Below are 11,044 nucleotides of genomic sequence, written 5' to 3' on the forward strand. Positions count from 1 at the left end.
ATGGAGTTGTTGAAACCCAAGGATAGAACCTGGCATTTGGTCTTGTTGATCCTCATACAATTGATCCAGCCCATCCAGATCCCTCTGCAGTCTTCCCACCCTCCAGCAGATCAGCACTCCCATTCAGCTTGGTGTCATCTGCAAACTGACTGAAGTGCCCTTGATCCTCTCATCCAGATCATTGATAAAGACATTAAATAGAATTATCTGCAGTACTGAGCCCTGGGGAGCACCACTGGTGACTGAGCACCAGCTGGATTTAACTCCCCTCACCACCTCTCTCTGGGCCTGACCATCCAGTCAGCAGTGCAGCACTCCAAGCCATGGGAATCCAGTTTCACCACAAGAATACCATGGAAAAGAGTGTCAAAGACCTCACTAAAGCCAGGGTATGCAACATTCACAGCCTTTCCCTTATCTACTTGGAGGGTCACTATGTCACAGAGAAACTTCAGTCAGCTATTATCACAATAAGACAAAACCCCTCAAACATTTCTATATATTTCTACAGTAATAAGTGAGATCAGCATTTGAAAAAAGAAAGTACTCTGAATATGATAAAGCAAACCTCTAAGTCTTTAAAGATATAGAAATTTTCCATCTGGCTGTTACTGAGTCTGAAAAGGCAGATTTTCGTGAGGAACTTTCAGAACTGATAAGTCTGAAAGTTTAGAATTTCCACCTTGTTCTGAGCCAGCTCCTTTTTTCATTGCCAGTGTCTGGCCTAGCTGTAGAAATAGAGCAACAAATCTGTTCCTCCTGGATTTCTAATTGCCATAGTCTTCTCAAAAGCTGTCTGGCAAGGGTACTGGATTTATCTTCAGGAGTGAAATGTGAGTAGTTTGGAGACAAAACAGTTGAACAAAGGCCTCATTTCTTCTTTTAATACAGGCAGCAAGAGGTTTCCCACCTTTTTAAATAAAAAGAATGAAAGCTGGATCTATATAAAGCTCTGGATATGCTTCATCTAGACTTACACACAAGTGTCCAGACAGACAGTTTATCATTCCAGGAAAAATCACCCAGTTTACTCCGAAATGAATGTGAAAAGAGAATCAAAGAGACAAAAATATCAACTTCACCATCTGTCAAGATGATCCATTTCGTTGCCATGACCATACTGTGCCTTACCCAGTCATAATCCAGATCCTGGTTCAAATCACTCATCTGGGATGCTCAAAATAATTTATAGACATTTATTTTGTCTCTCAGAACCTGTATGTGGAGAGCATAAGGTGACAGACAAAATGAGAGCAGAGAAATGCTAAGTTCTCAAAGGTGTTTGCCTTCTCATCCCTTAAATTCGTGGAGGGAATGCCTGGTCTTGGATCCCAGATGTGCTTTCCAGATGATCTCCTTCTCCTTACAGGGGGACACTCTCCTTCAGCTCATGTGAGCTGTGTTCAGCCCACAGTATCCCAGCTAAAAATCTCCTCAAGTTCTCAATCCTATCTCCTATATTCAGGAATAAAAAGGCAATTCAAACAGTCCTGGAGATTCTGGGTGAGGTCCCTTTGTCCTGCCTTGTCCCACAGGGATGACAGACCATGCAACAGCTTGAGGGGCTCAGTCGGGCCCCTGTCAGCCCCTGGAGAACCAGCTGCAGGATTAGTTTAATAGAAGAAAAATAAATACAATGAAAATGTCCTCCCTCCGCCAAAACTTGTATCTTTGTCTGGGTAAAATGTTCCCCTGAAATGATGCATAACATGACTGAAGATACCCAACAGCCAGTGCTATTTAAGGTCTACAAAACCTTTAACACATAAATAATAACACAAATAAGAACTAATTAGGCATTTTTGCTTTCCTGGTACTTTCATAAAATGAGGACTCAAAAGTCCTCATAACTGCCAAAAAGTGTTATAGAGGTGAGAAAATTCTTGAATTATATCTGTTTAAAAGCCCAGTTTAAAGATAAAAAGTGACTTTTTGCTTTTTCTGGAGAATATTGAATGCTTGAGTTGTCATAGCAAAATCTGCAGTTATACCATAAATAAAAATCCTACAAACACAAATGTTCACTTGCATATCTACAGAGAAGAGAGAGGATGAACTTAACACTTACCAATTTGTGAATGTCCTACAGAGATGTGCAGGGCACTGCTACCTGCCTGGTGGCTGATTTGAAGGTGAGAGGCACAAGTCCTTGTTCTTTATTCCTTGCTGCAAAGCAAACCTAGGAACTGCTGAAAAAGAGCAACAAAACGGATATAAGCAGGTAGCATGAAGGTCTGCTTATAAAGCCAGCCTATAGTTTAAAATAATTGTTGTCTCTGTTCTGCTGGGATTCACCTCCTACTAAATTTAAGTCCATCACAAGCAGTTTGATATCTTAAATCACAGTTTAATGTAAAAATCCCAGAATTTCTTTCAAAACATGAAGCCTTGTCTCAACTACTCGTGTTATCTCCCATTATTTTGGCTAGCCATTGGCACAAGGTTTTATGTGTTCATAATAAGCTGTTTCATGAATTTCCAAGATGCTTTGCTATGCAGCATTAGGCCTGGAAAATTTTTAACTTTTTCACATTTCACCCAGCAGTTTTGGGTGGGTTCTTTGATGGCTAACCCAGAACTTTCTTTTCCCCCCCTCAAATGTGAGCTATTCTGGAGTTCTGCATTTTTTCCTACTTTCCCTCTGAGCCAGGTTTTCTCTAACAACCAGATGGCTGCTAAAAACCAGGGAGGCCTTTAGGTGGTCTGTATGACTAACATTTTAATAGAATGGTACAGTTTCTTATTAGATGATCAAATAGAGATTATGTCAGGATACAGAAAACATGCAATTAACTAATAAACAGTGACTGAAAATATAACCTTGTGTTTTAAAAATTTGTTTTCATTTCAATTGGCTGCTTATAGCTGGAACAATAGCAAAGGACTTTGTAACGCATGTTTTTAAATCTTTATCTTGTTCATAAAGTATGTCGTTTACAGTTTCACTTAACAAATGCATTGGACCAAGCTAGTCTTCTGAAGCCATATTTGTAAATTAATCAGAAATAACATTCTGTGATCCAGTTTGAGATGTGAGAACTGTGTAAATCCACTGACTGAAACAGCAAAAGAATGCTGATTCTACAGGCAGGTATCCACAACTGCATGTGAAGGCTGCAAATCAGTTTAAGTAACCCTCCCTGGCACAGGTAGTGCCTCAGTGGAGCATCTAGCAGCTGCCTGAATTGGATCTGTGGCCAGCTGGGCAGTCCTAGAAGTGGGCAAAGTAACACTGAAAATACTAAAGTGCTACAAGGATGGAAGTGTAAAATGAAACAGATGGGATGTAGTCATTCCACCTCAGTGGAAGATTCAAAACAAAAACAAAACAATAAACTAAACAAAATTGCTCTTTGGAGTTCTAAATTAATCTTATTCTGCCAGATTTCTGAACATAAAGACCATACTCCTACAATATACCTGTTATTAAAAAACCAAACACAAACCAAAGGCAAGATTTCAAGAACTGGTAATTTTAATCTGCATGATTAAGATTAATGGATATGTCATTTATTTGCATAGCATACCATATTTTTAGTTTAACATTCCAAATATTCTTTTAGAATATTTACAAGGAAAAATAAAGTACAATTAATATTTGTAATTGTGGTGGTTGCCCACCAAAATTGCTCTCTTACTCCCCTCCTCGGCTGGGCAGGGGAGAGAAAAGAGAACAAAAGGCTCACCAGTTCCATCATGGACAAAAATATTTGATTTGGGGGAATTAATTTAATTTATTACCAATCAAATCAGACCAGGATAATAAGAAATAAAACCAAATTTCAAAACACCTTCTCCTCACTTTTATTTGAAGAGATGACTCACCACATGAAATTTTGGCACGGGTTTCCTGTTCTTTTTTAGAGATACACACACCCCCCTCTTTCCTGCTCCAAAAACAAATAAATTGTGGGGTAAGATATTGCTCTGCTATGTCATTGCACTTTCATATGATTCAAATCCACAGCAAAGCTTCTGATTGAATATAGGACTGTAGAGAAATTTAGGTGCTCTTAGGACACCAGGGGCCAGCAAACAAAGACTTAGAAATATCCTCAACAATTCGTGCAGAATGTCTCCAGGCATTCCCAAAGGATGAGTGTAGGAGGCAGACCCAAACCCTTTCTGAGGCCGCCACAAGGAAACAGAGCTCTCCTTAGAGCTATAAAAATACTGATCCTGGGGTCATTAGGGCTGGAAAAGACCTTTGAGATGGTCAAGTCTGACATTTGACCAAACACCACCATAGCAACCAGACCATGGCCCATGTGCCACATCAAACCAAAGGGACGAAGCAGCTGCCACATCCCTGATCCTGCTGGCCACATTATCCCTGACACACAGACTGGGGTGCCACTGGCCTGCCAGTAACAGGGCACATGCTGCCTTGTCTTCAGCTGCTGTCAACCAACAGCCAGGTCCTTTTCTGCTGGGCAGCTTTCCAGCCACTCTGCCCCCGGCCTGGAGCACTGCAGGGGTTGTTGTGACCCAAGGGCAGGACCTGGCACTTAATCTTGTTAAATATCACACAAGTGACCTCAAATCATTAATCCAGCCTATCAAGACCCCACTGCAGAGCCTTCCTACTCTCCAGCAGATCAATACTCTCACCCAGCTTGGCACCCTATTGTCTTATGTAACAAGAGTTCCACTATCATTATAGTGCAAGGATTCCACATCACCAGAGCTTCATACCTTCTTGATATTTCTTGTAGGCATCTCCTCCAAGCACTGACTCTTCCTGGTCATTACAGTAACTACCTGACAGCAGTTCCCACCAATCCACTCTTTTATAATACTGTTCTTATTTGCTACAGGTGTGGTTTGTTATTATCAGGCCTGCTCCTAAGCTTCAGTAATTGGTTCAGCTGCAACTCTTTAGGCGATAAGATTACATTCTATACCACCTTCATTTACTCATACTGTATCCCCCTACAATTATGTGCCAGGTGACTGAAGGTACCCTTGACCCATTCACTCAGATCATCAGACAAGATCTTAAACAGAGTTTTCCCCTTTGCTGAGCCCTGGGGAGCACCACAGGTTGCTGCCTGCAGGCTGGGTGTAACTCGCCCCTCTCTGGGCCTGGCCATCCAGACAGTTTTTAACCCAACCCATCCAAGGGTGACCAGCTTCTCCAGGAGAAAGCCATGGGAAAGAGCATAAAAGGATTTACTGGAGTCCAGGTAGGTTAATCCACAGCTTTTCCCTCATCTGTGTGGTGGGTCACCTGTTCATAGAAGGACATCAAGAAGCATCTGATTTTTTTTAAACTCATTTATTTTTGGGCCTGATTCCCTGGTTATCCTGTGTGACAGCCCCCAAGTTGTTCTGCTCCATAAGCCTACTGGGCACTGAGCTCAGGCTGACAGCACTGTAGCTCCCCAGATCCTCCTTCCAGCTGTTCTCATCACATTTACCTCCAGCCAATTGGAACCTCCCCAGTAAGCCAGGACTGCTGATAAATGATGGAGAGTGGTTTGGTCAGCTCTTCCACAGCTCCCCCAGGACCCTTGGGTGGATCCCAGCCAGCCCCATAGACTTGGAGTGTCTAAATGGCTCAGCAAGTCACTAACTATTGTATTTGCAGGGACCCGTGTGGCAGGGAGGAATGGTGCATCTGACTCCATCTTATCAGGAGGATAATTAATTACTTTATTATACTATACTGTACTTTTTTATATTACACTACATTACATTACATCTAAACTGAATCTGCCAAACACTCTGCTGTACTCACACACACTTGGCCCTGCTAGGCCAAGGAAACAAAACACCATCACTTCGGGTAAACAATCTCCATATTGCATTCTACTTATGCACAAACACAGGCACAGCAAATGATAAGAATTGTTTTTCCTTTCTCTGAGGTTCAGAGAATGTGAAACCCAGAAATTTTCTTGGGAAGAATTGTGCCTTGCTTTTCTCTGTGAAGAGAAATGTGGCTACAACTAACTGCTTCCTCCTGGATTAAAGGGGGTCTGGCCTTCTCCTCATTCCTGACTGCCAGTTCAGGGGATGCTTGTGCTGAGGTTATCAATCTTACTGTTGAAGACTGAGGCAAAGAAGGCATTAAATACTTCAGGCATGTCCTCCTCCTTCATGACAATTGAGTACAGAGATATTCCTTAGCCCACCTTTTCTTGATGGTGCATTTATAAAACACTTAATTATCTTTCACAGCACTGCTTAGACTGAGTTCTAGCTGAGCTTTTACCTTTATAATTTTCTCTCTACATGACCTAGCATCTCTGAACTCTTTCTGAGTTGCCTGCCTCTTCTTCTGAAGGTCATAAATTCTCATAAAGTCTCTTCCACACACTCCAGGAACCTCCTAGACTGCCTCCTCTCTCCTGTGTTGAGTTTCCAGCAGACATCTGACAAGCTAAAGGTTCCCACAAGAACAGGGACCAGAGATCATGAAATTTCAGCCTGCCACCTATAGAATGCACCTTCACTGGGATCACTGGGAACCACCTTGATTGCACCTTCACTGGGATGGAATCTTCTGGGGAATAAATTTACCCACTACACCCCACATTTCCCTGCATGGCTGGGTTATGGCAGCAAGCTCAAGAAACCACTGAATCAGAGCCCTGCAAGTGGCTGGAATGTATCAATTGTATAACTCCTGTATGGGCTGGAAGTATCAATTGCATATGACAGCATGGATTTCACTCTGAAACCCATTTATTTTTTTGAGCAATGACTGCTTCAGTTGAAATCTGCAAACCATCAGCTTTCCTAGAGGAGTCCCTTTCTTGGATGTACTTTATCTTATGATTTTCCATGACATGTGTTCTACTGTGATAGTACAAGTGTTATCTTGAGAATAGTGTTCCAGTGTTCTGTGGGTGCTCTCTTGCAAACTGAATTTTCCTCATCCTCAGTTCTACTGTCACTTAGCAACTAAGAGGATTATCAGTGAAATCCTAAATATTATCTTGTCAAGGACATCAAAATGAAAAATACATAATTAAATTGCTGGGGAAAATACCACCTTTTCTTTTTTTTTTTTTTTTTTTTTTTTTTTTTTTTTTTTTTTGTTTGTTTCTTTTTGTTTGCCTTTCTTCAGCAAGTAGAAGATGTGCAAAATAGTGAATTTATACTGCAGTCTAAGGATCTGGAAGATATCTCCAGGAATGAATGCATTTTAATACTCTTTAAGTCACAAATAGTCCAAAGAGACATGGAGGTGGATCTACTGGAGACAGAACTATGGCTTACTGTAATATCACCAGTAATATCCTTCTGATGTTGTGATTTAATCAAATATTTTGTGCACAGAGGTCAGTGACACTTCAGCTACTGAAAAGGTTATGTAGAGAGCGCTGAAAGATTAGGTCTGTGCAAGAATTTTAGAGGGTATAATAGCACACAAGGAGTTTGGACAAGGACTTGGAAGAATTGTGCCTCACTGTCTTAACCCATCATTACTGCCTTGTGATTTGACTTTCTGGATCACCCAGGCCATGGATTATCACTCAGCATTTGTTTAATGCCCATAGCTGAGTTAAAAAATATCTTTTCAGAGAAGCAGAAAGTCACAGAGGATGCATTTAAAGGGAGATGGCTATTTAATCAGGTTGTAAAGAAAGGTTTTCAGTGCTTGATTATCCATTAAAATCTTGCCTTATTTCCAGTCAGAATTTGCCCAACTTTAAAAAAGATTGAATTCTGTCCTTTTTCTGGTAAACAATCTTTATAGAGGTCATATTTTCCTCATGGAAGCATTTATATTCTGTCATCAATTTATCTTCTCACTGTGATTTTTATTAAGCTTCTCTATCAATCCTTTTTAGTCTTTCTCCCTAGTGCTATCTCCAACCTCTCCCTACACTGTTTTTGAACAATTGTTTCTTGTAAACTAAAGAAAAGGAACAAGAAAAATCCCCAAACTTTGCAGTGGGCGGAAGCCACTGTTCTTCAAATGGAAACCTTAGCACTGAGCTCAATATCCTACGCTGAGCTCCTCAGGCAGAGGTAAATACTTTAGAGCTTTTCCTGATTAGCATTTCCTTTCCACAGCTGGGAATGGGGCTTGGTCTCTTCATTGATTTATTATAAAAAGAGTCAGTGTTCATCTGCTTGCCCTCAGGGAACTCTGAGCTGCCTTTTTTAAACACACAATTCTTTATTATGAAAGTGCAGCTCAGGCACTGTGATGAACCTCATTGTGCCTGTGTTAAATAACATCTTGCAGGAGTTCAGCTTGCATATGTTCTAGGTCACACTATATGTGATCTAGAAACTTTGAGAAACTTATCAGGTTTTGGGTCATTCTGCAACTTTACTCTTTACCATTTTATCATTACTCCTGGCTAATAAATAATGACCATGGATTATAAATATAGAATGGACTTCAGTAGATCATCTAAACTGTCCTGCTGACCACAGGCAATTATAAAGAAAAGCCCCAAGCAAGTGAGGTTCAGTGTCTGCTCTTTCTCCTGACTGAGGACACTCCAGCTTCTCTGTCAGCAGCACACAAGGGCAGGGGAAGCCATGACCAGCATTTCCCTCTGTCCATCTTCAATCCTTGGCACAGGTCATCAGGTACTTGCTTACACTTGCAGGTGGCTTCAGTGCCCGTCTCCAGCAAGGTCTCAGCTCCTGCTTTTGAAGCTGGAGAACTTCAGTGGCCCCATGGCAGCTCAGCTGTGCCCTGGGACTCTGTTGGGATGCGTGACAAAACTTGAGACAGACAAGCAGCTCCTGTATCTCAGAAAGCAGCAGCTCAAGCAGACAAAGCTTTCTATGGGAGGAGGTAGTTGATACCACAGTTGTTGATATCACAGCAGAGAGTTGGGCAGGGGCACTGCAGCCTTCGGCCACACAACTGAAATTGATCTTAATGTTTCCTACAGAAATCCTTGTGCTGAAGGGTAACTGGTTCTGATAGAGTTGTTTCTTATTAAATGGGGAAAAAATTAACAGGAAGAACCATCTTGGAGCATATCTGTAGTTCAGAGTAATATTAAATAAAGAAAAAGCAAAAGAAGGCTTTTATCTCCATTTTCAATTGCATCAACAGCAGTTAAGCTACCTTCAGAAGCCTTGAGGCCTCTGAGAAGAAAATGTTGCTGTCTCCTTTCTGCAGGCTGCGATCCAAAAGACACAGAGATAAGCAGACTTGGAGGTGTCACACAATTGTCATTAAGCATTAGTTGTGAAAAGACCCTCAGGTGTCTGACTTTCCTTTCTCTGCTCTGCTGAGGTCTAACTTTCATTTCTCTGCACTGCTGAATAGATTATTCCTTCATTTATTCAGAAAATGCACAGAGTTGCTGTCACCAGCAAATGATACATTTCATCTCCTATTTGTAGCCACATACATGATAAAATTAATCTGTATACAAGAACTCATGGGCCAATGTCTGCTCATGTGTGCAATGATATCATAGTAGCAACAGGTTTCCAACATATTTTCTTGATTTCTTGCCACTAAAGGCTTGGCTGTCACTTATTCTCTGCTTGCTTTCTTGTTTCCTGCTGCCTGACTCTGAGATTCTTGTCCCACTAATCAGGAAAGAAGACCATGCTGATAAATTTCTGGGATCTCTGGCTAAAATGTTAGTCGACTACCCTAAGCTAAATCAAGAATCAACCTGCATTCTTCTTGGGATGCAGTTGGTATAAAAGGGACATGCAACTTTAAGCAATATTTGAAGTCTACCAACTGCACACCTCATTGCTTTCATCTGATCGTGTCACTTCTGGTTTTTGGTGCCTTCAGGAGCCTGGGAACTATTCTGAACTCTCTTCCTTCTGCTTTGGAGTTTTTTAATGTGATGGATTATTCCTGGCTGGATACCAGGTGCCCACCAAAGCAGCTCAGTCAATCCCCTCCTCAGATGGACAAGATAGAGAAAAATAAGGCAAAACCCTCATGGGTGCAGATAAGGGCAGGGAAAGACAACTGACCAGTTACTGTCATGGGCAAAACAGAGCTGACTTGGGGTAATTAGTCTAATTTATTACCAAACAAAGCAGGATAATGAGAAATAGAACTAAAGCTTAAAACATTTTCTCCCCAGCCTTTCCTTCTTCCTTGGGCTCAATTTCACTGCTATTTTCTCTACCTCCTCCCTGCCATCAGCACCCTGGGACAGGGAGTGGGGATTGAGGTCAGTTCATCACATATTGTCTCTTCTGCTTCTTCCTTCTCTGGAGGACTCTTCACACTCTTTCCCTGCTCCAGTGCGGGGTCTCTGCCATGGGGCACTCCTGCATTCTTCACAAAGTGCTCCAATGTGGATCCCTTCCATGGAGTGCAATCCTTCAGGAGCAGGCTGCTCCAGCAAGGATCCCCCATGGGGTCACAAGTGTTGCCAAAAAACCTGCTCCAGCATGGGCTCCTCTCTCCACAGGGCCCCAGAAGAAGGATTAGGAGGGAAACACACCACAGCACTACAAGCTAGCAATAGAGCTACATTAACCCTTTGCCCATTTATGTCTTTCCACCATTTACTGATTCTGATGGGTTTCAGTCTTTTGTGTGAAGTTGTATTTCCTCATAACTTTTGGCAGCTCCTAAGATCTTCATGGGTCTAGAAATCCTGGAAGACCATAATTAGCCATCAGGTACTAAATACTTATCACATTAAAAACCAACTCAAATAATGTGTGTACCATCCTACTGATTGCCAAAATTAATTCCTATGGTGAAATGACAAGACAAAATTCTGTGGCTGTTGTTCTTTCCACAGCATGACAAATACACAGGGAAAGAGCAGCACAGGAGCAGATATCAATATTACAGATAAAGGGACACAGCAAATGGTGAGAGGTCCATGTGCAGGAGTGATCCTTATTCCTGTTTATATTCCTGATCCTATTCCTGTTTATATATTCCTGCTCCATATATATGGCAGCTGAATTTCCCCAGGATGGCCCATGCTGCATCCAACCAGGACCTCCAAAGCATGGTGGGAGGTAAAAATTTCCTTCCTGGGATGTCAGTTTGGTACTTTTTCCTTCCCTTTCAATCCATGTTCCTGTACTGCTTGTGATGTTGAAAGCCAGGGTGGGAATTTTACCATTC

At 41.7% G+C, this 11,044-nt stretch overlaps 1 long non-coding RNA gene across 1 annotated transcript; it reads right to left on the reverse strand.

Moving 5' to 3' along the window:
• Positions 1–1,182: 1,182 nt before the first annotated feature.
• On the reverse strand, positions 1,183–4,742 carry LOC132082344 (uncharacterized). Its single transcript, XR_009419789.1, has 3 exons — positions 4,696–4,742; positions 2,069–2,189; positions 1,183–1,600 (listed from the first exon to the last, which is right to left on the reverse strand). It is a non-coding gene; the product is annotated as an uncharacterized LOC132082344 (long non-coding RNA).
• Positions 4,743–11,044: the final 6,302 nt, after the last annotated feature.

This window comes from Ammospiza nelsoni, chromosome 1, assembly GCF_027579445.1.
Source record: "Ammospiza nelsoni isolate bAmmNel1 chromosome 1, bAmmNel1.pri, whole genome shotgun sequence".
NCBI classification, from domain to species: Eukaryota; Metazoa; Chordata; class Aves; order Passeriformes; family Passerellidae; genus Ammospiza; species Ammospiza nelsoni.